Below are 23,509 nucleotides of genomic sequence, written 5' to 3'. Positions count from 1 at the left end.
GGAACGTTTGCAAGACAACAACCATCTGCACGAACAGTTCGACATTTTGGATCACTTTTTATATTTGTTGTAAATTACATTTTCTCTGCACAGATTCTTACGCCCTGTTGTGTTGACTGTCTCTTGCAGAAGATTGGTGTGCACTGCTGTTCCTTTCAGGCTTTTAGAAAATATTGCAAAATCGTTCGCATATGCTAGGCCATTTACTGCAAAGCCTTTGTTCTCTCTCTCTCTAGCACGGGTGATCATATTTTGGATTTTTCAGTTTTTCGTTTCAAATTATTGCAGTTTTCTCCATAACGCAGTTGGAGATAAGCCATCGTCTTGCCTAACACGTGTTTTCATTTCGAAAGATCGAAATATCTCACACATAAATTTTACTTTGTGATTGTGTCTTTCAGAGTTTCTCGGGTTAGGTTACTTTTTATTTATGCTACCGGCCATTAAAATTGCTACACCACGAAGATGACGTTCTACAGACGCGAGATTCAACCGACAGGAAGAAGATGCTGGGATATGCAAATGATTAGCTTTTCAGAGCATTCACACAAGGTTGGCCCCGGTGGCGACACCTACAACGTGCTGAAGCGAGGAAACTTTCCAACCGATTTCTCATACACAAACAGCAGTTGACCGGCATTCCCTGGTGAAACGTTGTTGTGATGCCTCGTCTAAGGAGGAGAAATGCGTACCATCACGTTTCCGACTTTGATAAAGGTCGGATTGCGGTTTATCGTATCGCGACATTGCTGCTCGCGTTGGTCGAAATCCAATGACTGTCAGCAAAATATGGAATCGGTGGGTTCAGGGGGGTAATACGGAACGCCGTGCTGCAGCCCAACAGCATCGTATCACTAGCAGTCGAGATGACAGGCATCTTATCTGCATGGCTGTAACGGATCGTGCAGCCACGTCTCGATACCTGAGTCAACAGATGGGAACGTTTGCAAGACAACAACCATCTGCAAGAACAGTTCGACGACATTTGCAGCAGCGTGGACTATCAGCTCGGAGAGCATGGCTGCGGTTACCCTTGACGCTGCATCACAGACAGGAGCGTCTGCGTTGGTGTACTCAACGGCGAACCTGGTTGCACGAATGGTAAAACGTCATTTTTTCGGATGAATTCAGCACATTATCCAGATCTCACACCAATTGAAAACGTCTGGTCAGTGGTGGCCGAGCAACTGGCTCGTCACAATAGGCCAGTCACTACTCTTGATGAACTGTGGTATCATGTTGAAGCTGCATGGGCAGCTGTGCCTGTACACACCATCCAAGCTCTGTTTGACTCAACGCTCGGGCGTATCTAGGCCGTTATTACGGCCAGAGATGGTTGTTCTGGGCACTGATTTCTCAGGATCTATGCACACAAATTGCGTGAAAATGTAATCACATGTCAGTTCTAGTATAATATATTTGTCCAATGAATACCCGTTTTTAATGGCCAGTAGTGTATTTACTTACTTATCAGAAGTGAACACAATAGTTTACAGAATGATGATTAGAAAACTGAAAAACTAAAGAATGAATAAAACACGAAAAGTTTATGAGACATGACAATTACGTAAAATATTACACAAAACAGGTACATCCTGCTAAGAACAGGTCCTATACAGGATACGAATTTCCTACAACAAAAGGTTTCAACTTAGATTTGAATACTCGACGTTTATTACTCCATTTTCTTTGAGTTGCGCTAGGAGTCTACTGAAAATGAAACCTGTTGACTAGGACACACCTTTCTGTACAATGATTAAGCAAATATTATCCATGTGCAAATCCCTTACCGTCTAGTGTTCGCTCAATAAATGTTGTACTTCCTTCTGAATGAGACAAAACTGTGCGCAGGGAAGCCCATTTGTGTGTACAGGGTTGGCAGAAAATTCTGAGACGTCTGGAAAACCGCCTTGCTGTTCCTTTTTTTCTAGTATTTTTCCATCCCATACACAGTTTCCGTTATGTCTATTACTTATCGTTTCAAGGAACATCGAACCCCTTGCAAGTGAACTCATAAGAGGAGAGTAAGTACAGTAACGTAGCATGCAGTGCACAGACAATTTGTTACAAAAAATTTTATCATTTGTGATGTCACGCAATTCGAAAATGTAGTGCTGTAGATTCCGAGACATTAGCATTAGTTACTAGCAGTGAAACATGCAGCAACCAGAACTTAAAGTTCATCGATTTCGGGTAGTTTACTTTTTCAAGTGTTTCTGTTTTGTGGCAAACACTGTGTGGTTTTTATCTTAATTCCCCTACCTTTTACTGTATTTGTAATCGCTGGGCACACGAGTAGATAAGACTAAAAGTTGCTGCCGCTGGGTGATCGTGATGGCGCAGTTGGTTGCTGTTCGCCGATGGCTGCGTTGGGATGTGTCGACCTGTTTGAAACAGCCGCTGTGTATTTCGGCGGTGATGGAATGAGGGGTGGTCTCGTGTTGCAGGCGAGGCAAGGATCTGACCAGGTCTGGAGCAGTTTCGCGAGGAAAGTCGTGTCAGCCTAATGGCCGAATGAGATGCACCCGTAAGGCCTTGTCTCTCTTGCTCTTGCAGGACCGGTAACCGAAAGACGGAAAATGTGGGGTTCTCAGTCGTACGTTGCGGAGACAACTGGTTGAACTCAGCTGCAGATCGTCGCTGACGTCAGCACAAGCGACATCTGCCCCCTTGGTCTGATAACTTTCTCAGCTGTCTCCAGAGACCGGCCAGAGACATGTGGTCTGAAGTAGAGCGAACGGTCTGGCGTCTGTGTGATGGAGATCAATGGGTGCCTCCAACTTGTCAATGACAGATCCTGGGAACGATTAACAGTTAGAAAAATACTTGATACTAGTCATTTATACTACCTTTTTTCAGTGGTAAACATATTTTAGATTACTGATCTGGCAATAAACAGGAAGGGAAAGCAAATAACGTAAAGGTTTAATGTCCTGAATCCATCGACGAAATTACGGACGCAGAATTGGTTCAGCAGGATGAGGAAGTCGGAAGTAATCAGCAGCGGTCCTGAGACGATATGGAAGACCTTTAAAAAGCTTGATACGGGTTGAGGAAATTGATCCGTTCTGCTCCCAATAGATCGTCCACTGTCTTGAGCACTGCATCACGAATCCTGTGCCTCAGGCATCGTGCCACCTCATTCGGGAAGGTAAGGGTGTCAGAGAAGCTTAAAAAATATGTAGCCACTTCTGGAACAGTTTTTCGTTTTGTCTTAGTTTTCTAAAACCAGTTGTCACAATGTGCCACCTCGTAATAAACCTATGTATTCTTAATAGGAGCAGTAGCAAATTTCATTTAAAAAATTAAGTGGACTGATCAAGCACCTGAACATCACGGGTCGAGGTGCATGGTCGGCCGGAGTGGCGGAGCGGTTATAGGCGCTTCACTCTGGAACCCAGCAAAGTCTCTAGGACTATCTTATGGCCGAAATTATATGGTGCTATAATAACTGCAGGAGTAATTTCCAGCCGGCCGGTGTGGCCGTGCGGTTCTAGGCGCTTCAGTCTGGAACCGTGTGACCGCTACGGTCGCAGGTTCGAATCCTGCCTCGTGCATGGATGTGTGTGATGTCCTTTTTTTTTCATTTATTGAATTTCAATTCCCCCCGAAGGGGGCGGGCTGCCAGCAGCTTAGTACGCCGCTCTTCAGCCGACAGATTTCGTGACAAAGAGCAAGAGAACAAATAAGAAAAACAACAGGCGATAAAATCGGAGACTTAGAGAGTAACAAGGCGAAAAGAAATCGTGGAACTTAAAACAACAACACAGGGATGATGACGCTAATAAAAATACATACGAAGTAGACAGGGAAAACAATAGACAATTAAAAAAAACACGGCGACAGTCTGGATTCTGTTCGCAAAGGAAATAAAATTCACACCGAGCGACAGCATGGTGTCTGTTCGCAACACGAGAAAGACAAACAACACTGAATAGTCACTGGAACACTGCACTAAACAGTTGGCAAATGTGACACCACAGTCGAGAGCAGGTGGGGGGAAACTGGACAGAAGATGGGAAAACGAAAAAGGGGGGGAAAGGAGAGTAAAAGCGAAGGGGGGATGTGATGTCCTTAGGTTGGTTAGGTTTAAGTAGTTCTACGTTCTAGCGGACTGATGATCTAAGATATCTTGACTAGGTGTGACGTCACGTGTGCTGCACTGCTGTTGAAATAGCTCGTTAATATTTTATAAACTTTAGACTGCATTTATTTATTTTAAAGTTTATTTGTTTTAATATTTGACGTAAAAGTAACTTATTAGTGGATTTTCATTAATCTCAGTCTTTCTTCCTGTGTTATTGACTCGAGTGGTCTTTTATTTGTGAGTCTGCTTTCGTCGTTCGTCTAGGCCTCGCGCGTCAGTAGTGTGTTTACATTTTGCGGCGTGCACTGCAGCTGTAGAGGTTATAAGCTAAGTACTGACAAACTTATTTGCGCTCTGTAATACAGTTATTAAATTTAATAGATTTCAGCGGTGTTGCGTGCCGTTTGTGGCGAAATAACGACTTAGTAAACTTTTGTAATCGTTCGCTCGCTGTGTTTTATAGAGTTTTCAGTGTGTTGAAGACGTTTAGTAAATTTCGTGCTTTAGTTTTCAACTGACGTTTATTATTCTTTCTAGTGACATATTTCAGTTAAATTTTCATTTAGTGTTTTAACTTCGCTTAGTGTTACAGCGGTCGTTTTAATTTTTTGGTTTCAACTAAAAATTTTGTGAAGTTTTTCTGGTATTGGTATCGGCTGTGTTGTAGTAGTATTAATACAAGTAGCTGCTTTCTTCGTAGGCAGAGAATATCGAGATAATTATTGTTAGTTCTTAAATAGTTCTACTGGTGTAACTGAACTTTGGTAACGCAGACGTATAGTTTTTTGCAGTAACTGTAAAATTTTGTCATGAGTGAAAAGTGTGGGCTCTGTCGTAAGTTTTTGAGTAGCGGATTACGGTGTGGGATTTGTTCAAAGTATTTTCATTGGGGGGAATGCAGTGGGGAAGCCAGTGGTCATTTTAGGGAGATCCTCTTCTGGGAATGTAAAATCTGTAGTAGAAACAAGTTAATAGAGGAGCAGGAGCGTAAGATCTGTGCCCTTCAGGTGCAGATGCAATGCGCAAAGGAGGAACTAGATAGGTTGAGGAGAGTGAAGGGTGGTGGGGAATGGGAACTGGCAGTTGGCAAGAAGGTAGCTAGAAAGAGGAGCTATTCAGATAGTTTTATTTTGCATATATGCAATAGATACGACCAACTGTCAGAGTTCAGTGGAGAGGAGCCTCGTGTAGCCGTAGATGTAGGTAACTTGCAGCAGTCCTCAGCAACTAGGAGGCTTAGGTTGGTTGCAAAGTCTAGCAGAAAGAAGGTTCTGCTGCTAGGTAGTTCCCACGGTAGAGGTGTGGGCCAACAGTTGCAGGAACTGTTTGGGAGTGAGTACCAGGTCACCATCATTATGAAGCCTAGTGCAGGGTTGGCTCAGGTGACTGAAAGCATAGGGGAGTTACGTAAGAATTTTACGGAAGAGGATCAGGTAGTGATAGTGGGTAGATCAGGGAACAGTCTCGATAGGGACGGGGACTATGATGTCAGTGGTGACTTAGTTAAGATAGCTACTCAAACTGGTGGCACTAATGTGCATTTCGTGCAACTGTTTCAGCGTCATGGTCGGCCTCACCTTAATGCGGCTGTTAGGCGCGTTAATGTGGGGCTGGGGAGGGCACTGATGGCGGAGGGCATGGATCACATCTCAGTGGTGCCAGTTGGGTCTATCAGTAGATGGGGTTTCATTAGGCATGGCCTGCACCTCAATTGGTATGGGAAGGGGAGGCTGGCTAAGCTTATAGGTGTCAATGTAGTAGGTGGTGGTGGTATCACTCATGGAAAAATTGCTGTAGTAGTTGGTGTTAGAGCTGCACCTTTTTTAGACTGAAGTCAGCTGATAGGTATACCTGCTTAAAAGAAGTGCCTCTAACTAAGGGCCCACCTCCAGATGATGTAATGCTTCCAAGTAGAGAAGGAATTAGCATATTTGATCAAAATATAAGAGGTATTAGAGATAAAGTTAGTGAACTGCTAATAGATGTTAACTCTGAAATTATTGGTATATCAGAGCACCACTTAAATAATTTGATAATTCAGAGGCTTCCTTTACCAGGCTACAGATTAGCAGGCTGTTTCTCGAGGAGTTCCTTGCGGGGTGGGGGAGTGGCTCTGTACGTAAAAAACAGTATTTCATTTGAGTCCATAGAAGTATCACAACACTGCGCTGAACAGATATTTGAAAGTTGTGCAGCATTAGCTGAATTTAGTGAAACTAAACTTCTAATTGCTGTTGTTTATAGGTCTCCTAACTCCGACTTCAGAGCATTTTTGCTTAAGCTAGAGAGGGTTCTTGATTCACTTTGTAGGAAGTATCAGAAAGTAGTTGTATGTGGTGACTTCAATATTAATTTTGTACATGATTGTGTAAGAAAAAGGAAGTTGGTAGATCTCCTAAATTCATATGATCTGATGCAAACTGTGTTTTTTCCAACTAGGGTGCAGGGGAACAGTAGCACAGTTATAGACAGTATTTTTATTCATTCTTCATTACTAGATGGGCATTCTGTTAGTAAAAGGGTGAATGGCCTTTCAGACCATGATGCACAAGTTTTAACACTAAAAGGTTTTTGTACTCAAACCAATGTCGTATTTAATTACAAACTACGTAGGAAAGTTGATCCAACAGCAATAGAGAGTTTTTCAAATCTTGTCAAGGAACAAGAGTGGCAAGATGTTTATAGCGCCGATAATATAGATAATAAATACAATGCTTTCCATAACACATTTCTCATGCTCTTTGAGAGTTGCTTTCCATTAGAACATTCTAAACGGGGTACTAGCAGTAATGGACAGCCCGGTTGGCTGACTAGTGGGATAAGGATATCATGTAGAACAAAGCGGGAATTATATCAAAATGTTAGAAGTAGTCACAATCAAGCTACAGTAGCCCATTACAAACAGTATTGTAAGGTGCTTAAAAATGTTATTAGCAAGGCAAAAAGTACGTGGTATGCAAACAGAATAGCTAATTCACAGGATAAAATTAAAGCCATATAGTCAGTTGTGAAGGAAGAGTGGTCAGCAGCACAAGGTTGATGATATAAAGTCAGTTCGCAGTAATAATATTTCTGTTACTGATAAATCAGATATATGTACAGTATTTAACAACCATTTTCTGAGCATTGCTGGTGAATCAAATAAAAATTTAGTTTCTACAGGAAATCATATAAATTTCTTAGCAAATGCCTTTCCGAGATTGACGTCTGAAATACTCCTCTGTGATACAGACAAGAGGGAGATTGAGTCAATAATTAAATCACTGAAGACTAAGGACTCTCATGGTTATGATGGAGTGTATAGCAGAATATTAAAGTACTGTGCTGCACATGTTAGCCCTGTATTTAGCCATATTTGTAATTTTTACTTTAGGAATGGTCTGTTTCCTGAGCGATTAAAGTACTCAGTAGTAAAGCCGCTTTATAAAAAGGGAGAAAGGGATAATGTAGATGATTTTAGACCTATTTCTATGCCATCAGTGTTTGAAGAAGTTATCGAAAAGGCTGTGTATGTAAGGTTAATTGATCATTTTATATCACACGATTTACTATGAAATGTACAGTTCGGCTTTAGAAGTCGTTTGACAACTGAAAATGCTATATTCTCTTTTCTCTGTGAGGTACTGGATGGGCTAAACAAAAAGTTTCGAACGCTTGGCGAATTTTTTGATTTAACAAAGGCATTTGACTGTTGATCTCACAGTATTGCTCCAGAAGTTGGATCATAACGGAATAAGGGGAGTAGCTCACAATTGGTTCACCTCTTACTTTAGCAACAGGCAGAAAAAGGTCATTATTCACAATGTTGATAACGGCTGTGATGTGGGATCTGATTGGGGTACTGTCAAGTGAGGGGTGCCCCAGGGATCAGTGTTGGGGCCGCTCCTGTTCCTTATTTATATAAATATGCCCTTTAGTATTATGGGTAATTCTAAAATATTTCTGTTTGCTGATGACACTAGCTTGGTAGTAAAGGGTGTTGTGTGCAACATTGACTCGGTTTCAAGTAGTGCAGTACATGACCTCAGTTCATGGCTTGTAGAAAATAAACTAAAGTTAAATCACAGTAAGACTCAGTTTTTACAGTTTCTAACACACAATTCAACAAAACCTGACGTTTTAATCTCACAGAACGGGCATATGATTAGTGAAACTGAACAGTTCAAATTCCTAGGTGTTCAGATAGATAGTAAGCTGTCGTGGAAAGCTCACGTTCAGGATCTTGTTCAAAGACTTAATACTTCCATTTTCACTATTCGAACGGTGTCGAAAGTGAGCGATACTTCGACACGTAAATTAGTCTACTTTGCTTATTTTCATTCACTTATGTCATGTGGTGTTATGTTTTGGGGTAACTCTTTCCATTCTAGAAGGATATTTTTGGCTGAGAAACGGGTGGTTCGGGCAATAAGTGGTGTGAGTTCACGAACCTCTAGTCGACCTCTGTTCACGAGTCTGGGTATTTTGACATTGGCCTCTCAATATTTATATTCATTATTGTCGTTTCTTGTTACCAATATTAAGCAGTTTTCACTCGGTTAATACTCGGCAGAAATCAAACCTCCATTTGGATCGGACTTCCTTAACTCTTGTGCAAAAAGGTGTGCAGTATACTGCTGCATCCATTTTTCAATAAGCTGCCACTCGAATTCAAAAATCTTAGCAGTAATCCACGCGCTTTCAAATTGAAACTGAAGAATTTCCTCATGGGTCACTCCTTCAATTCTGTCGAGGAGTTCCTTGAAAAATTAAGCTGATTCTCATTGTATAGCTGGTAGCGTTTGCTTAAACTTATGGACTGAGTTTCTTGCAGGTTCATGAACATTTATTTTTATCTGTTATTACTTTTATGTTGTAAGTTCATGTACTGACTCATTCCATGACCTTGGAGATTTGCTCCTCAATTTGGTCCTACGGAACTTGACGTGTAAATAAAAAAATAAAATAAGTCCCATAGTGCTCAGAGCCATTTCGAAGTGCATCGTGTACTGCAATAAAACTGGTTCAAATGGCTCTGAGCACTATGGGACTTAACTTCTGAGGTCATCAGTCCCCTAGATTTACAACTACTTAAACCTAACTACTTAAGGGCATCACACACATCGATGTCCGAGACAGGGTTCGAACCTGCGACCGTAGCAGCAGCGCGGTTGCGGACTGAAGCGCCTAGAACCGCTCTTCCACAGCGGCCAGCGGAGCCTGTTAATCCCAGACTTCAGTCTTTGGACAGAGCGTCTATCTCAGGGCTTATCGATGACATTCCTCGATTTAGATTATGAGTGGTGCACATTGCTACACAAAAACACGGCGGCGTTGACAATGAGAGGACGATGTAAGCAGACATGGCGATATGCTTAGTGTAGTGTCGGTAGCTGGACCGACACCGTGATGTGGATTGCTGAAAAGGAATGCTAGACTAAAGCTGTAGCCGATAGTGCACGCACGGCAATAAGCATACGGGCGTGAAGTCTGGAACATAAAAACTTATGAATGAATAAGAAGAAAAGTATGTAGATGCTTTTTACTTAACTTTTAATAATTCCTTGGAATACATCTCTCTTGATTACTCGTAAGCTATAGGCACTGATACAAATAGCTCCTTGCTAGTTCGTAGCCTTAACTTCTAATGGCTATTCTGTCTCTCGGCTAATGAGAGAGAAAGGCTTCGTACAACTGGGCGATAGCTAGGTTCGCGTACAACTGGGCGGTAGCTTGGTTCTCGTACAACTGGGGCGAGTCCACTCTCGTATCACGAGACCTGCCTTGGTGGTGGCGCTAGGTCTGCGATTACAGTGGCGACACGCGGGTCCGACATGTACTACATGGACCGCGGCCGATTTAAGCTACCACCTAGCAAGTGTGGTGTCTGGCGGTGACACCACACTTAGCACTGATAATGCCACGTTGTTGCGATAACAGCCGTTACTAGGATTGATTCTGCCGGAGCAAACTTCAGAATCACTCGTAACTGTAAAATCTCAAGCCTGTATGAAGTCATCGTCAAGAAAACGTGAGATTTGCAAAGTGTGTGGCTAACGGCGACTCAGAGAAGAAGTTGACGCCTCTTATAAATTCACTTTTCTTATTAGCGCACGCAGCTGAAAGTCGTTGTTGACTGCTGCGTTCTACCATGCCTCTATGTAAGATAGGAGTTAAGTGGCAGTAAATGCTTGAACAAATTGGTGAGACAGCAACGACGCAGTTACAACCCACATACGGTGAATCAGCGACGTACTTCCAAGCAGATGGGTTAAGGAAGCATCAGTTGTATTGTGAAGACGTATTCGTCGTTTTGGGAGGAGGAGGAGGAGGAGATTAGTGTTTAACGTCCCGTCGACAATGAAGTCATTAGAGACGGAGCACAAGCTCGGATTAGGGAAGGATGAGGAAGGAAATGGGCCGTACCCTTTCAATGGAACCATCCTGGCATTTGCATGAAACGATTTAGGGAAATCATGGAAAACCTAAGTCAGGATGGCGGGAGACGGGTTTGAACCGTCATCCTCCCGAATGCGAGCCCAGTGTACTAACCACTGCGCCACCCCGCTCTGTCTGTCGTTTTGGATAGTATGTAAATAGCTGTTGAGGTAAAGTCCTAATCAGACTGTAGACCTATGGAGAAAAATGGTTCAAATGGCTCTGAGCACTATGGGACTCAACTGCTGTGGTCATAAGTCCCCTAGAACCTAGAACTACTTAAACCTAACTAACCTAAGGACAGCACACACATCCATGCCCGAAGCAGGATTCGAACCTGCGACCGTAGCGGTCGTGCGATTCCAGACTGTAGCGCCTTTAACCGCTCGGCCACTCCGGCCGGCTCTGGAGAATCGTCTCAGCTGAGCGACTGGGTACGCGATTTCGTGCCGCAAAAGTCAGAATTCATAGTAACTGAAGACAACTCATCTACTGAAAGTAAAGCTATACCTGGGGTTACCCCAAAGTAGAGTTATACGCTCCCTGCTGTTCTTAATCTATACAAACGATTTAGAAGACAGTCTGAGCAACCTTCTTACAAGGGGAGGCCACGACGTTTGGAACGCGGATTTATTGCAAACTTCGAACACTCGTAGTCCTTCATGAGAACAAAATGTGTAAGCAGTAGCGCGTAATTGTCAAGCGTTATTGAGAAAATCGCAAGATAATTTCCGTCGTCAAATATATACCTGTGCGTGGCCATTTTTACCACGAAGCGGCGGAAGCCAAGCCGCCTCGGTAGCTCAGCGTGTTCGGTCAGAGAGCCGGTTGGCCATGTAATAAAAAAAACTGAGTGGAACGATCAACAAACGAACTGGAACGGATGTCATTGTGACGTCCGCAACGACCAAACACAACGATCTACAAAGAACAAAAAAAAGAAAAAAGTCGTTAGCGTTCAAGCCCCCGTAATCACTGGATCGAGTCCCGTTCGTCAGTTTTTTTTTTAAATTTCTAACACAGTAATTTTCTTTACTATTTATATTACAATTGATATAATGGGAAAAATAAGTGTAATCAGATGAACTTTTATTAAATTTACAATTTTATTTGGCAGTCTACAAATTGTTACTATCACAAATAATATAATATTCATAACACTCGACTAGTAAACGACCAAACGCATAAAGTGATACTGAAAATGTACGCTTGTCCGTGATTTGAGAAATCCCTTATACCTGGAAGGAGCCCTAAACGACTTGTTACCTCCAAGTTTTGACCGGCACAGACTGCTTTCGAAAGATATAGAATTAATCGTCGCTTTCGACATCACGAGTACAGGTTTCAGGACGGTATTTTTCGTAAAAACATTGAAAACATAAAATTAAACGGCACCAGCTGAATAAACGCTATGTTTCCGCGTACGCAAGGTCTTTTGAGGTTTTCAATGGAAAAACAAACTTCGCTAACATTTTCGAAAACCTCTCTTTCAGACGATAATTTGGAAGCAAACCATGCATAACGCAGCATTTCCTTAAATATCGGCGCTGATAATTGGTCATGTAGTATCGACTGTATTTTAATAGCGTCTTCACGGGAAGCAGTTTATCGTTCTCTTTTGATTAAGTACGAACAATTTTGAAGACACGGACAAGCATACATTTTCAGTATAACTAGTCGATAGTTACGAATATTATATTATTTGTGATAATAAAAATTTGTAGACTGCCAAATAACATTGTAAATTTAATAAAAATTCATGCGATTACACGTATTTTTCCCATTACATCAATTGTAATATAAATAGTAAAGAAAATTACTGTGTTAGCAATTAAAAAAAACTGACGAACGGGACTCGATTCATCGATTACGGGGCTTGATCGCTAACCACTCGTCTGCCGCCGCCTCATGCTAAAAATGGCCACGCACAGGTATATATTTGACGACCGAAATTATCTTGCGATTTTCTCAATAACGCTTGACAAGTACGCGCTGCTGCTTACACATTTTGTTCTCCTCGTGGAGGGCTACGAGTGTGCGAAGTTTGCAATGAATCCGCGTTCCAAACGTCGTGGACTCCCCTTGTTAGACAGTTTGCAGTTGAGTAAAGTCATCAATACATCGAAATGAATTACAAGAGGCGATTAAAAAGTTTCCGTTCGAAGGCTATACACTCCAGAATCGGCAAGCCAATTAGGAAAGATCTCCATGACCATTAGTCAAGCCCCCCACCGATGCACCTGGCGGAGGACGCCCATGTGGTAACACGCTGCTTTGTCCTGCTGCGTGAAGAAGTCCATAACTGCCTGCTGCACATCCTCGTCCGACAAGAACAGTCGACACTTCAAAGCCTTTTTGACGAACCGAAGGCGTGATAATTGTATGGAGAGAGATCAGCACTATAGGGCGGATGTTCGAGTGTCTTCCGCTTGAGCCAGAGTAACTTCTGCGTTACGAGACTTGCGATATGGGGACGTGCGTTATCACCAAGCAGCAGCAGCCCTTGGCGCACCATTCCACAACTGCAGTTTTCGGCAGACGTGCTGCTTCGTACACATTCTTCACTCTTTGATGGATATCTACCGGTGTTTGTCCTTCGGCTACCAAGCACGTTGGTCCTACTTGGGCGCATTTTCTAGAAGTATCACCGTAGTCCACAATTCCGCATTTACCGCACGCACGTCGGAAAGACACGAATACCACACTGATCCCTTGCCTACACGTCGGTGCTCATGTACCCGAATCGAAGTCGCGCTATGTTGCACATACGCTGCAGCAACCCCCTTAGACGAAAACTTTTTTGGTAGCCCCTTATACAAAATAATTTAAATAAAATATTTCGAATGTGAAAAGTGACAATTGACCCTGAATAACGGAAAGTCTGAGGGCGTCCGGATGAGTACTAAATACACTACTGGCCATTAAAATTGCTGCACAAAGAAGATGACGTGTTACAGACGCGAAATTTAACCGACAGAAAGAAGATGCTGTGACATGCAAATTATCAGCTTTTCAGAGCATTCACACAAGGTTGGCGCCGGTGGCGAAACCTACAACGTGCTGAAATGAGGAAAGTTTCCAACCGATTTCTCATACACTAACAGCAGTTGACCGGCGTTGCCTGGTGAAACGCTGTAAGGAGGAGAAATGCGTACCATCACGTTTCCGACTTTGATAAAGGTCGGATTGTAGCCTATCGCGATTGCGGTTTATCGTATCGCGACATTGCTGCTCTCGTTGGTCGAGATCCAAGGACTGTTAGCAGAATATGGAATCGGTGGGTTGAGGAGGGTAATACGGAATGCCGTGCTGGATCCCAACGGCCTCGTATCACTAGCAGTCGAGATGACAGGCATCTTATCCGCATGGCAGCCACGTCTCGATACCTGCGTCAACAGATGGGGAAGTTTGCAAGACAACAACCATCTGCACGAACAGTTCGACGACGTTTGCAGCAGCATGGACTATCAGCTAGGAGACCATGGCTGCGGTTACCTTTGACGCTGCATCACAGACATGAGCGCCTGCGATGGTGTACTCAACGACGAACCTGGGTGCACGAATGGCAAAACGTCACTTTCTCGGATGAATCCAGGTTCTGTTTACAGCATCATGATGGTCGCATCCGTGTTTGGAGACATCGCGGTGAACGCACATTGGAAGTGTGTATTCGTCAGCACCACATTGGCGTATGACCCGGCGTGATAATATGGCGTGCTATTGCTTACACGTCTCGGTCACTTCTTGTTCGCATTGACGGCACTTTGAACAGTGGACGTTACATTTCAGATGTATTACGACCTGTGGCTCTACCCTTCATTCGTTCCCTGCGAAACCCCACATTTCAGCGGGATAATGCACGACCGCATGTTGTAAGCTTTGTACGGGCCTTTCTGGATACAGAAAATGTTCGACTGCTGCCCTGGCCAGCACATTCTCCAGATCTCACACCAAATGAAAACGTCTGGTCAATGGTGGCCGAGCAACTGGCTCGTCACAATACGCCAGTCACTACTCTTGATGAAATGTGGTATCGTGTTGAAGCTGCATGGGCAGCTGCACCTGTACACGCCATCCAAGCTCTGTTTGGCTCAATGCCCAGGTGTATCAAGGCCGTTATTACGGCCAGAGATGGTTGTTCTGGGTACTGATTTCTCAGGATCTATGAACCCAAATTGCGTGAAAACGTAATCGCATGTCAGTTCTAGTATAATACAGGGCTATTACAAATGATTCAAGCGATTTCATAAATTCACTGTAGCTCCATTCATTGACATACGGTCACGACACACTACAGATACGTAGCAAAACTCATAAAGTTTTGTTCGGCTGAAGCTGCACTTGAGGTTTCTGCCGTCAGAGCGCTCGAGAGCGCAATGAGACAAAATGGCGACAGGAGCCGAGAAAGCGTATGTCGTGCTTGAAATGCACTCACATCAGTCAGTCATAACAGTGCAACGACACTTCAGGAGGAAGCTCAACAAAGATCCACCAACTGCTAACTCCATTCGGCGATGGTATGCGCAGTTTAAAGCTTCTGGATGCCTCTGTAAGGGGAAATAAAAGGGTCGGCCTACAGTGAGCGAAGAAACGGTTGAACGCGTGCGGGCAAGTTTCACGCGTAGCCCGCGGAAAATTGGCTCATGCCACAACTGGTGACCGACAGCGCCGACTTGATCTTTCAACAGGATGGTGCTCCACCGCACTTCCATCATGATGTTCGGCATTTCTTAAACAGGAGATTGGAAAACCGATGGATCGGTCGTGGTGGAGATCATGATCAGTAATTCATGTCATGGCCTCCACGCTCTCCCGACTTAACCCCATGCGATTTCTTTCTGTGGGGTTATGTGAAAGATTCAGTGTTTAAACCTCCTCTACCAAGAAACGTGCCAGAACTGCCAGCTCGCATCAACGATGCTTTCGAACTCATTGATGGTGACATACTGCGCCGAGTGTGGGAGGAACTTGAATATCGGGTTGATGTCTGCCGAATCACTAAAGGGGCACATATCGAATATTTGTAAATGCCTAAAAAACATTTTGAGTTTTTGTATGTGTGTGCAAAGCATTGTGAAAATATCTCAAATAATAAAGTTATTGTAGAGCTGTGAAATCGCTTCAATCATTTGTAATAACCCTGTATATTTGTCCAGTGAATACCCGTTTATCATCTGCATTTCTTCATTGGTGTAGCAATTTTAATGGCCATTAGTGTACATTTAGACTCCAAGAAGAACGAAGTAATTCCATTTTCAATAAAAGGCTGACGCTAACACGTGTGAACATTACCGAACCATCAGTTTAATAAGTCACAGGTTACGAAATACTGATATGAATATTTGCAGAAGAATGAAAAAAAAAACTGATGAAACCTTACATCTCGGAATTTCAGTTTGGATTCCAGGAAAATGAAGGAACTCGCGAGGCAATATTGACCTCAGGAACTACCTTAGAAGACAGATTAACAAAGACAAAACTACTTTCATAGCAGTTGTGGTTAGAGTAAGTTTTTGACAATGCTGAATGGAATGCACTCTTTGAAATTCTGAAGATAGCAGGGATAAAATACATAGCGCGAAATGTTATTTACAACTTCTACAGAAACCAGACTGCAGTGGCAATGAGTCGAAGGATGTAAAAGGGCAGCAGTGGCTGAGGCGGGAGAGAGACGGGGTCGATGCCTGCCCCTAATGTCATTCAGTCTGTACACAAAGAAAGCTGTGAAAAAAAGCAGAAATTTGAAATGGAAATTAAAGTCCAGGGGAAAAAATAAAAATTTTAAGATTTACTGATGACGTTGTAAATCTTCAGCGGGAATAAAAACGGACTTGGAAGACAACTTGAACCGAATGCAAGGGTCTTGAAAAGAGGTTATAAGATGAACATCACCATAAGTAATATGAGGGTAATGGAATGTAGTCAAATTAATCAGGCGATGCTGAGGGAATTAGATTACGAAGTAACTGACAGTGGCCGAACTATAGACGATATAAAATGCAGGCTGGCAAAATCAGGCGAGCCAGTGTGTGAAATGGACACTCAAAGAAGCTACGATGCACCTCGAAAATCTCCTCTGCAGATGGAAGCGAAACATCGGGTTTTAATTTGAAATCCATCCAACCACGGCATAATAGCCCCGAATATTTTAATAATTGTGACATTTCTGGCCATGAAAGTTTACATTTTGCAATTATGTTTTACAGTATCAAGAAAAGAAAATTTGAAAAAGGGAAATTTCTTTACATCGACCCTAAATTTTAAGTTTGGGTAGTATTTTCTGAAGGCAATTGTCTGGAGTGTAGCGTGGTACAGAAGTGAAAAACAGTCGTTAAGCAGGTCACACAAGACGAGAACACAAGCTTTTCGAAATGTGGTGGTAGTGAAGAATGCTGAAGATCTGATGGATAGATCTAAAAACTAATGGGTAGATACTGAATCGAATTGAGGAGAAAAGAAAATTATGCTGACATGAAGAGAGTTGCACAGAACAGATTGGCTTCTAGAGCTGCATCAAATCACTCTTCGAACTGAAACCAAAACAACAACAATCAAAGAGAGCTATAGCGACGTTACTTGACTGCACACGAAATACGGATACACCTTACTTTTTTGACACAAAACCGCGGTCACAACCTTTAGTAGGTGATGGTGAAGTCTGCTAACAAAAGTGATACTATTAATTGGCAGGGCCACTTCGATGTTGAGTTGAAAAAGATGTAAGAAGATACGGGCATATATATATATATATATATATATATATATATATATATATATGGAACAGAATAACGTGAACCTGGAGTATATATATATATATATATATATATATATATATATTCTGTTTCCCAACACCAGAAAAGCGGTTCAGAGGGAACAAATATTAGTAGAATGAAGAAGTCATCTGTGCTGCAAAGGGGTTTTAAACAGACTCGCATACAAATTTAATTTATGAGAGAAAAAACATTGGGAATTCGTTAGAAAAATGCAATTAACTCAATGGAGGTAGCACCAAGAAATTTTTAAAAATGTAAGTGCTGCTGCTGGTCGAAGGCGTCCCGCATGATAATACAGCACTTGCATCTAGAAGACTTACAGTTTTTCTGAAGTTGTGACTCTTTTTTTTTTAGAAGATAACTGAAAAATTCGGTTTTAGAAAAGGAAGTTGCATGTGCACTCGGTGCCAAATAGTCGGCATCATGCCATCTTTTTCTTTTCTCCATGTTATTCCCCACTCATAAAATTACCGTTTTATAGTCTATTGTTGGAGCATAAGAACAGGAAGCGACTCATCATAGCATTTTTAAGGATCCCGGAAGCAGTAAAACTACTGACGCAGCTGTTGATGGCAGTCTGGCCAACTATCTCGTGGCTATCGACAGTTGTAGCTTCGAATGCTAGCCTGATTCACAGCTTTCTCGATAGCGTACTATATGCTATACGTAGGGGCTTCAGAATGTAAGTTCATACGTCGTCACACGCTAAGACTATTGCGCAACACGGGCGGCACGTTGTCAGAAGACATTAGGTTTTCTGCATTTCTCGCAGACACGTTTCTGCTGCGGTACTGATAACAGGTGCATCATAGTGAGTGAATGAAGAGGCGTGGCAACTGGAAATTTACTACAAAGTCGAAGTCCGCGACACGGTATGGTTTCTGTGAGCAAAGCGTTTAAATTTCGCACAGATTCACCGTGAAATTTTGACGGCATAGACCAAATGCGATGTAGTATCCAGACGATGTGAAATAGTGCCAAAAATTCAAATGGCTCTGAGCACTATGGGACCAAACTTCTGAGGTCATCAGTCCCCTAGAACTAGAACTGCTTAAACCTAACAACCTAAGGACACCACACACATTCATGCCCGAGGCAGGATTCGAACCTTCGACCGTAGCGGACGCTCGGCTCCAGACTGAAGCGCCTAGAACCGCTGGGCCACACAGGCCGGCCACAAAAATTCAACCAAGGCCACACTGTCGATGGTGATGCTGAGCTGGAAGGAAGGACACAAACTTCGTCCACAGACTACAATACGCAGACAATGGAGAAAAAAAACCTGTCTGCGGGGCGGGGCGGAGAGGGAGGGGGGGGGGGGGGGGGAAGAACTTTCCTTACGACGTGGAGGTTCACACAGCAGCGTACGAACGCTTCCACGACCATGGAGCGGCTTCTGTCTTGCTTTACACAGGCTTGATGACTATGTTGAAAGCTGTGTCATGTATCTGTGTCACTTTGATGTGCCGCATTCGATAAAAGTTACTTGGCTGGCCATAAAAACGTATTGCTTAAATTTTGAAGTTCCCTCACGAGGGCTTGCGCGTTAAACTACCTCGCAGTTCAATAACCATTTTGAGATGTTGGTTCTGACGGGATGGCTACAGACGGAATATCTAATGTAAGAGAAATACAAAAACAAACACCTTTCCGAACACATCTTGGAGGCCCAACGGTACCGACCGGCCGCCGTGTCGTCCTCAGAACTTAGGCGTCACCAGATGTGGGTACGGAGGGGCATGAGGTCAGCACACAGCTCTCCCGGCCGTTGTCAGTTTTCGTGATCGGTAAAGGGAAATACAGAAAAGCTAAAAAAGGACGATACGCTGTTGACAGTTTCTGGAACTGAGAACTGGCTGAGTTATGAAGCTGCTCTTCAGTATAACTCACAGTTCCATCAGACAAGCAGAGAGATTGCAGATAAAAAAAAATTAAAAAAAAGCCATTAGGAGAGATAAAATGGAACTCCTGTAAAAAGAAAAGTACATTATCTTAAGACTATGTGTATTAACCGTGAGTCACGATGTCTAACCTGGAACTAGCGTAGTAACGCGACGCTTCTCAGAGCTGCAGCGGTCAGTAGAATACAATGCGTGTCCAGCGGCGCCTGTCTGTGCCGGGTTACCAGCGACTGCACAACCCACGTGCGCGACCGCCTCTTGTAGCGAAGTTGGAGGGGCCTTCTGCGCATGCGCGGATCCACTCTCTTCGCGGCGGCGGCGGCGGCGGCGGTGCCCGCTGACTCGCGACGTAGTTGTGTGACGTAATACCTATTGGTCCCTCGTCAGCTGTACGGCACTTCATCCTGCAGCAGGTACTGATAAGTTTCGACTTCAAGGACGGACGTTTCAATTAGCTGAGCAAAAGATTACACTTTCTTGCATCTCTTCCGAAAACCGCCATTTACGTAAGTAGTAGCAGCCTCCTCCAAATACATCGCAACCTCCAGCAACATCTGGACAAGATTACGCTGTGGTGTAATCGATGGAAGATAACGAACAACCCCACAATGTTCCAGGCGATGTATTTTACCTCCAAAATCAAGCTCCCTGATCGTCAACTCGCCATTGACAGCAGGAAATTGATTTGGTGGAGTACTGTAGCATACCTGGGCCTTGAGATTGATCGACGCCTAACGTGGAACAAGCATCTCACCAGTGCAGCAAACAAAGGCTGCGGACTTTTCTGCCGCGCGGGATTAGCCGAGCGGTCTGTGGCGCTGCAGCATGGACTGTGCGGCTGGTCCCGGCGGAGGTTCGAGTTCTCCCTCGGGCGAGGGTGTGTGTTTTTGTCCTTAGAATAATTTAGGTTAAGTAGTGTTAAGTAGTGTGTAAGTCCCATAAGATTTCACACACATTTTAACATTTTTTCGAGCTTTTCTGTATGTTGTATCCCCTCCTGAAAGGTAACGGACTAACAGTTCAGTGCAAACTCCTCCTCTGGAGCCAGCTCGCACTTTCGGTCATCTTGTATGGTTTGCAAGTGATAACTATGACGTCAGACATACCACTAACAAGACTGCAGCGTCTCCAGAACAAAGTTTTCCGTGTCATCTCAGGTGCTGACGTATCTGTCCCCAACACACATAAGAGACTTCTAGGCCATCCCACCACATAAACACTTTTTCAGGATAAATCCACCAAATTTTACGAAGCAACACAAACTTCACTCCACTTTCTATTCAAAATTTGGGACAAGAACCACCAGAAGCTTCTCACAAACGCCCAAAAGTAACCCTTACGCCACGCTTTAGGGACCAATAACACACACACACAAAACAACAAGGATAAGCTTACACATTGAAAATAAGCTTACACACTGAAAACACACCACAACCACAATTCCTCATCTTCACGAAATCCCCTAGCGTATTCTGAAGTCAGACGGGTGGTACTACATGCACAACATAGCACAACCATAGCCTTCATCTTCCGGAAACGAAACGCAGCAGCCTCGACTGGGTAGACACACCTCTTAGAGTGGACAGCATTTCTGTGAATCTGTGCACTTTAAATGTTACAGGGTGTTCAAAATGTAAAGCAAGATTATGGAAATATAACTATCAAGGGGAGCTTACATCCAGTGTGTCGTCGATTTTGCTGATCTTTCGCTCATTTGACGTTGAGACGTGGATGTAACAAAAGTTGCTCTAATAGATTCCCCTTGTCACACAGTCTTGATCAATGGAGTTGCAAAGTTTTACCAACCTGTCGAATACAATATAAAAATGCCATCCATTGAACAACGGCGTTAGCTCAACTCACCAAACGACAGGCTTCAAGTCTGCCCGTCCTATGTTCGAGTTTCGTAAATTTTTTCTCTGAATTTGCGCCAAAGTAGGGTCTGTTAAGTTCCAAGCGACACAAGACTTTCGGTACCCCTAGCTGAGACGAGCGCCAAACGCGAAAAGTGACACGTGCGAAAGTATATGATGTCAGTAGCAAAAATCTTCCAGTATTCATGGGTCCGCAAATTAGCCATTCGCGACATAACTGTGGTTGTGAACCAACAGTGACACAGTATGAAATATTGTCCGAATTAGTACAAATGAATTTTAAAAGTAGACTTTTCGAATAAGTCACCATCTAATTGACTCAAATTTCCCCAAGGCGCACCTTAACAAGAAATACAACACTTCTTAAGCTGGTTACATGGTGCAATTCACAGTACAGTTGCATACGTGTCTGCTCATATTTAGAGATAATACCGCACTCATCTCTGCAGTGAGTATTATTTCTTTTAAACACCCCGGATCATTCAGTGAATACTGACAGGGCTGTGCAATTCTCTGCTGCGCTACTTCAACCATATCAGCAGGAGTGCTCGACACTCAATCTTTTAGGTGATGGCAGACAGAAATAACAACATGGCTAACGTCAGGTGGCGTTGGTGGTCAAGGCACAGGCTTTGATCTGCCTATCCATTTTGTTACATCTTAGCGCTTTTGCTGCCGTTTTCAGTCAGTAGCAAAATGTGCCTGTGCCCCATCACACATGTGCCATATTCTCCAATGTTGCGCGAGGTAATGTGGGCCAGGGGGTAAATTTGAGCCCAATTTGACTGAGACTTAATAAAAAGTTTATATTCCTATTACGTTTTTACTAATTAGTTGGTTGGTTGATTTGGGGAGGGGACCAAACAACGACATCATCAGACCCACAGGATTAGGGAAGGATGGGGAAGGAAGTCGGCCGTGTCCTTTCAAAGGAACCGTTCCGGCGCTTGCCTGAAGTGATTTATGAAATTCACGAAAATCCTAAATCGGGATGGCCGTGCGAGGATTTGAACCGTCGACCTCCCGAATGCGAATCCAGTGTACTAATCAGTGCGTCATCTCCCTCGGTGTAATAATTAGGATAACATTTGATGCTGAAGTTAGCAGCAGCTCGTAACCATACATTTACGGTTGTATCAGTTATGTAATTTGCAAAGTGTTGTTTATTGGGGCATTTTTGATTATGTTACGCTTTGCTTTCACGCGAAGTATTTTCGGCATTAACTGTGATCCGCCGTGTGTATCTAATAATAAAAGTTTTATTATAATGTTTACCGTAAAGTAATACATCTCATGTGGCTCACAGCTTGCAGCAACTATTTTTATCTGACACCATTCCAGTGATCAGCGTGTGGGTTTAAACTGATCATGTGCCCAGTAATCTAATCCAGGCACAGCACATTAAAAAGCATGAATTTTACTATTAATCAACAGAAGGGAAGTATTATATTTACGATGTGAATAAAATGACCTCAGTAAGATTAGAAAAATGAGTAAAAGCCACGGAAAGGCAACTACTCTCTAAGTGTGTGTGTGTGTGTGTGTGTGTGTGTGTGTGTGTGTGTGTGTGTGTGTGTGTGTGAGGGTAGGGGGCAGAAAACGGAGGGAAATAAAATGATGGGGCGCAATGATGTGTCGCTTGTGTAGAGAAACGTTCTCGAAGCGGCCCTGTACCAAACATCTGCATCGCTACAACGAATCATGCTTCCGCGGACAGAAAGAATAATGATACTCATTGTGGTACATTCGGGGTGAGGTATAACAAGGAAATGTGATAAAATAAACGTTGTTTATTGGGAGATTCATGTGAGAACTGTAGTGAACATACCGTGCTATACCTCCATTGAATAGAGAATGCTGTATTTGTGATACGCGCATGAATGGAAGATAAATAATTGTTCATTTCATCATGATTCCTCATTACACCTCAATTATACCTCGCCTCGAAATCGCTTGACAAGCCCTTCATACTAGAGTAGAATTCGTTACTTCTAACTATGTACTATAATTGTTCGAAAGATATAGAAAGACGTAGACCCACTTCGTTCCAAGTTAATAACGTTGTTGAAAGTGGCCTCGATTCACGTAACTGACCACGACCTTAAATGTTTAATTCACGTTGTAATCAGACTGTGGTGGCTCTTCTATTTAGGCCTGGGTTTAATTTCAACAATTCCACCCTCTAGTTTCTGAGCGCTAACTTTACAGTGAAAGTCGATTCCGGCAAATTGGTTCGGGCGAACTGTCAATAAGGGGCCTAACAAAACAATTCCGATTACAGCAACCGATACAGTACATAAAGTCCTATTGGGGCTCCGAATTTTCCATCTGACTGCGAATTCTGACCTAATTCCTATGATCAAATGTTCCGTCACCGCCCGCATCTCGTGGTCGTGCGGTAGCGTTCTCGCTTCCCACGCCCGGGTTCCCGGGTTCGATTCCCGGCGGGGTCAGGGA

The 23,509-nt window shown here is 43.3% G+C and overlaps 1 protein-coding gene across 2 annotated transcripts in view; it reads right to left on the bottom strand.

Moving 5' to 3' along the window:
* LOC124595645 (non-symbiotic hemoglobin 1-like) overlaps window positions 1–19,405 on the bottom strand; it is a 73,430-nt gene extending 54,025 nt beyond the window's left edge. For both annotated transcript variants that reach the window (XM_047134478.1, XM_047134479.1), the window contains exon 1: window positions 19,310–19,405. The gene's annotated coding sequence lies outside the window, so the exon portion shown is untranslated. The remainder of the gene's footprint in view (window positions 1–19,309) is intronic.
* Window positions 19,406–23,509: the final 4,104 nt, after the last annotated feature.

This window comes from Schistocerca americana, chromosome 2 (assembly GCF_021461395.2).
Source record: "Schistocerca americana isolate TAMUIC-IGC-003095 chromosome 2, iqSchAmer2.1, whole genome shotgun sequence".
Lineage (NCBI taxonomy): Eukaryota > Metazoa > Arthropoda > Insecta > Orthoptera > Acrididae > Schistocerca > Schistocerca americana.
The sequence above is the reverse complement of the archived record's forward strand: the minus strand, read 5'-3'. Positions and strand labels throughout refer to the sequence as shown.